This window comes from Cucumis melo, unplaced genomic scaffold, assembly GCF_025177605.1.
Source record: "Cucumis melo cultivar AY unplaced genomic scaffold, USDA_Cmelo_AY_1.0 utg000873l, whole genome shotgun sequence".
Classification (NCBI taxonomy): Eukaryota; Viridiplantae; Streptophyta; class Magnoliopsida; order Cucurbitales; family Cucurbitaceae; genus Cucumis; species Cucumis melo.
The window spans coordinates 3,334-8,023 of NW_026124264.1; the positions used below are offsets into that span (position 1 = coordinate 3,334).

Here is a 4,690-nt window from a genome sequence, read left to right on the forward strand (position 1 = left end):
TATGGGATAAACAGTTGTTGGTGAAAAATCGAAAACTGTAAAAGTCGAATTTTTAGAAAAAAGGAATCATAGTTTAAAAAACTAAATAGAATCATGAGCTAAAAGTATCCATTAAACATAGTTAAAAAAAAATTATTTGTATAGTTAGAATTGGTTGGACGTGCCTATCAAAAAAAAAATTGAATATTAATGACTCACTATTAACTCGGTTTCTGGGCCATAATCATTCTGTAGGAGAGATGGCCGAGTGGTTGAAGGCGTAGCATTGGAACTGCTATGTAGGCTTTTGTTTACCGAGGGTTCGAATCCCTCTCTTTCCGTACTAATTCAACAATGTTACTGACCACAATGTATCAAATCAAATAACAATCGATACTATTATTCCAACGGTTAGACCTTTATGGATTCTTTATTTCGAATTTTTGTGGTACGGAAACGAAAAGACTGGAAAGAATGCACAAGAGATGAAAATCCCCCTACCGATCAATGATAGATGAATGATAGAAAAATTTCCGGATCAAAACCTTACTTTCCTTCGGTCTCTTTACTTAGACTTCGGCGAAGGGGGAGGACGAAATTGTCCGAACCCTTGTTTTTTTAGTTAGGTTTAAGTCTGACGAGAATAATATTCTACAACGAGCAATTCATTTATTTTTAAACTGACCCATTTACTATCTATTATTTGATTGACTAATCCTTTATATTGCAATGGCTGAAGAGTCAAATGTTTTGGCAATTCCTGAGGGGGGGGATGAATCAAGATAATTTTGAATCAGTGTTCTCGATTTTTTTTCATCTTTTGCTGTAATAATATCTCGGGGTTTGCACCGATAACTTGGTATATCCACTATAGAACCATTAACTAAAATATGTCTATGATTAACTAATTGTCGGGCTTGAGGAATAGTCGAAGCCATACCCAATCGAAAAAGGATGTTATCCAAACGCATTTCAAGTAATTGTAGTAAAACTTGACCCGTTGATCCTTTGGCTTTTCCGGCGATACGAACGTATTTAAGTAATTGTCGTTCTGTAAGACCATAATGAAAACGCAATTTTTGTTTTTCTTCTAAACGAATACGATATTGAGATTTTTTACCGGAACGCGATTGGTTTTTAAGATCGTTTCCGGTTTTGGGCCTTTTACTAGTTAGTCCCGGTAAAGCCCCCAGACGGCGTATTTTTTTTGAAACGAGGCCCTCTGTAACGCGACATAAAGACTCCTTATTTTATTTTATTTAAATTTCATAAACATTTTATTTTATTTAAATTTCATAAACTTAAATGAAAACTAAATGATAAATATTATAAATGAAGTGAAATCCAGTAAAGTATTGTACTACAAAACAAAGAATAATTAGATAACTTGGATCAATATCCGGATCCTATTGTATATGTAAATGATATAAAAAAGTAAGAGTTCCTTTCTTGATTTGTTCTACAGAAATAGAACCCCTCCTTTAGTCATAAAGGTAAGTAAGTTCCTACGACATCATAGATCGGTGACCTTTGAAAAAGGGTAAGAAGTCGTTTCTTTATTTATTTGATTTATCAATTATGTCAAAAATAAAATCAATAGAGAAAAGCCGGCTATCGGAATCGAACCGATGACCATCGCATTACAAATGCGATGCTCTAACCTCTGAGCTAAGCGGGCTCACATAACAGAAATGTTACATGCATAGTAATTTACTAAATTACTGGGATCTTAGCTATTCCTAATTAATATGAATATAGAATCTAATTTCATTTCAAATAAATATTCAATATTGGAATTGTTCTATTATAGAACATAATAATTAATATAACGATTAATAGAATATAGCGATAGAAAATTTTGATCTATTTATCAAATGGATGTGTATCAATAATTAATGTGTTAATCTTAATTGCATTTAATGCAATTGAGATGATAATGAAGCGTTTCTATGTTTTCATTCTGAAAGGTGGAAGATAAGACGAACAAGGGAATCGACCGTTTAAGTATTAAATTTTTTACTAAAAAAATAATAGAAAGAGGGGCAAATATATATGTTCATATATCTATCTATATTGATATATATTGAATTGCAGATACAGAAATGATAGAATCATTTTGGATCGGAACAAATATGGGTCTCCGATAGAGAAGAGAGAGATGAAAGAAGATAGACAAGAAATCCAATAGGAGGAAACACTTTTCAATAGAGGAATCGGTATTCTAATGACTTGAGTGGTTCCAGTATAATACAAATGAAAGAAAACGGGGAAGGACATCATAATGCGATACTAATCTTAAAAGAGGGGGATATGGCGAAATCGGTAGACGCTACGGACTTAATTAGATTGAGCCTTGGTATGGAAACCTACTAAGTGATAACTTTCAAATTCAGAGAAACCCTGGAATTAAAAATGGGCAATCCTGAGCCAAATCCTTTTTTTCCGAAAAAAAAGGGTAGGTGCAGAGACTCAATGGAAGCTGTTCTAACAAATGGAGTTGACGACGTTGCGTTAGTAAAGGAATGAATCCTTCCATCGAAACTCCAGAAACGATGAAAGATAAACGTATTACGTACTGAAATACTATATTGATTAATGACAACTCGAATCTCTATTTTTTATATTTCTATAATTTTTTATATTTATATTTATATATATATATAAAATTATATATAAAAAATGAACGAATTGTTATGAATCGATTCCAAGATCTACAAGTTGAAAAAATAATCGAATATTCATTGATCAAATCATTTACTCCATCATAGTCTGATAGATCTTTTGAAGAATTGATTAATCAGATCGAATAGAATAAAGATAGAGTCCCATTCTACATGTCAATAACGACAAAAATGAAATTTATAGTAAGAGGAAAATCCGTCGACTTTTAAAATCGTGAGGGTTCAAGTCCCTCTATCCCCAAAACCCTAAAAAGGCCCGTTGGCCTCTTTAATTATTTATCCGTTCATTAGCAATTCAGACTTTGTTATGTTTCTCATTCATTCGACTCTTTCACAAGCGTATTTGAGCGGAAATTTGATTTCTTATCACAAGGCTTGTGGTATATATTCTATATGATAGACGTACAAACGAACATCCTTGCGCAAGTAATCTGTGAAATTTGAATGATTAACTGTCTACTGTACTGAAACTTCGAAAGGCTTATCCAAGCCCTGAAATTTCGTATATCTTCAAAAAGAAGACTTTGGAATACCTTTTTTCTTATTTACAATTGACATAGACCAAAGTCATCTATTAATAAGGATAATGTGTCGGAAATGGCCGGGATAGCTCAGTTGGTAGAGCAGAGGACTGAAAATCCTCGTGTCACCAGTTCAAATCTGGTTCTTGGCACATCATGAATTTGTATGAGTATCTATTCTACGGATTCATTAATAATATAGATCATGAAAAATACTGATACATGATGATGTCTGGAAATCTACCCTTTAACTAAACTATATATATTTTTTTACTCTATTTATAGATGTCGAAAATAGACAAGTAAAGATAAAGAGGATATTTATAGAAATATGTAAAGGATGTATATAGATATGTAAAAGAAAAGAATTTTCTTTTGTTTCCTCTTCTTTTTTATTTGTTCATACTCTGTCTCCTGGCGTTCAATTCCTATTTTATACATATTTGAAAGTTTCAATTAGTTCCTTATAAGACCCAAAAGTCTAGTCTAGGGGAGTTGAAAGGGCGGGAATGGCCAAGATTCATCTCAGATACAGTACAAATAGAATCCGATTCTCTTTTCATATTATATTTCTTCATTTCACCCTATGTGACTTTTTAAAGCACATCTATAAGTCATATGCGTGATACATAGTTCATAATGCAGAACTCATTTAGTTCATCCTATTAGCTTGTGGCTCATCCAAAATAAGTATCTTACAAATTGGATAATCTCACCAAATCTCTAATTGTATTTTTTTTAATCAATAATAATAAGATGAATGAGACTTCAATTACTATGCTATATCTATAAGAGAACGTAAAAATGTATTTGAATATCTTGAGTTGTCGAAGTGAAGATTAGTTTCGTATTATTTAATGAGCATCTTGTATTTCATAAAAATTGGGGGCAATATAATCCTTACGTAAGGGCCATCCTACCCAACTTTCAGGCATTAAGATACGCTTTAGACGTGGATGATTATCATAAGAAATTCCCAACATATCATAAGATTCCCTTTCTGGAAAATCCGCACTTTTCCAAACCCAGAAAACAGACGGAATTTTAGGATTTATCCTTGCGGCAAATACTTTTATGCATACCTCTTCCGGTTGATCTATACCATACTCGATTCTCGTAAGATGATACACACTAGCTAACAGTCCGCCTGGTGCTACATCATAAGCACATTGGGAACGTAGATAATTGTAACCATATACATATAAAATGACTGCAATGGAATGCCATTCCTCGGGCTTTATTTGTAAAGTCTCTATTCCTTGGTAATCGAAACCCAAAGATCTATGAACCAGTCCATGTTTGACTAGCCAAGAAGACAAATTACCCTGCATCTTCTCCCCCCCCCATTTTTTTATTTTTATTTGTATAAGTATTTCCCATTTACAATGAAAAATTGATGAAGATTCACTCGTTCTTTGCTTTGTTATTCTGTACAAAAAAAGTATACGGCCTAATTTACTAATTCGTAGGAAGAGACTGCACTTTTGTATTTGAAAAAAGTTTCAGGAG

At 32.8% G+C, this 4,690-nt stretch overlaps 3 non-coding genes across 3 annotated transcripts; 2 read left to right on the plus strand and 1 right to left on the minus strand.

Annotated features, from left to right (window-relative positions):
• Positions 1–233: 233 nt before the first annotated feature.
• Positions 234–320, plus strand: TRNAS-GGA (transfer RNA serine (anticodon GGA)). Its single transcript has one exon. It is a non-coding gene; the product is annotated as a tRNA-Ser (tRNA).
• Positions 321–1,584: 1,264 nt separating this feature from the next.
• TRNAT-UGU (transfer RNA threonine (anticodon UGU)) lies at positions 1,585–1,657 on the minus strand. The gene has a single exon. It is a non-coding gene; the product is annotated as a tRNA-Thr (tRNA).
• A 1,603-nt stretch (positions 1,658–3,260) lies between these two features.
• Positions 3,261–3,333, plus strand: TRNAF-GAA (transfer RNA phenylalanine (anticodon GAA)). The gene has a single exon. It is a non-coding gene; the product is annotated as a tRNA-Phe (tRNA).
• The last annotated feature ends 1,357 nt before the right edge of the window (positions 3,334–4,690 follow it).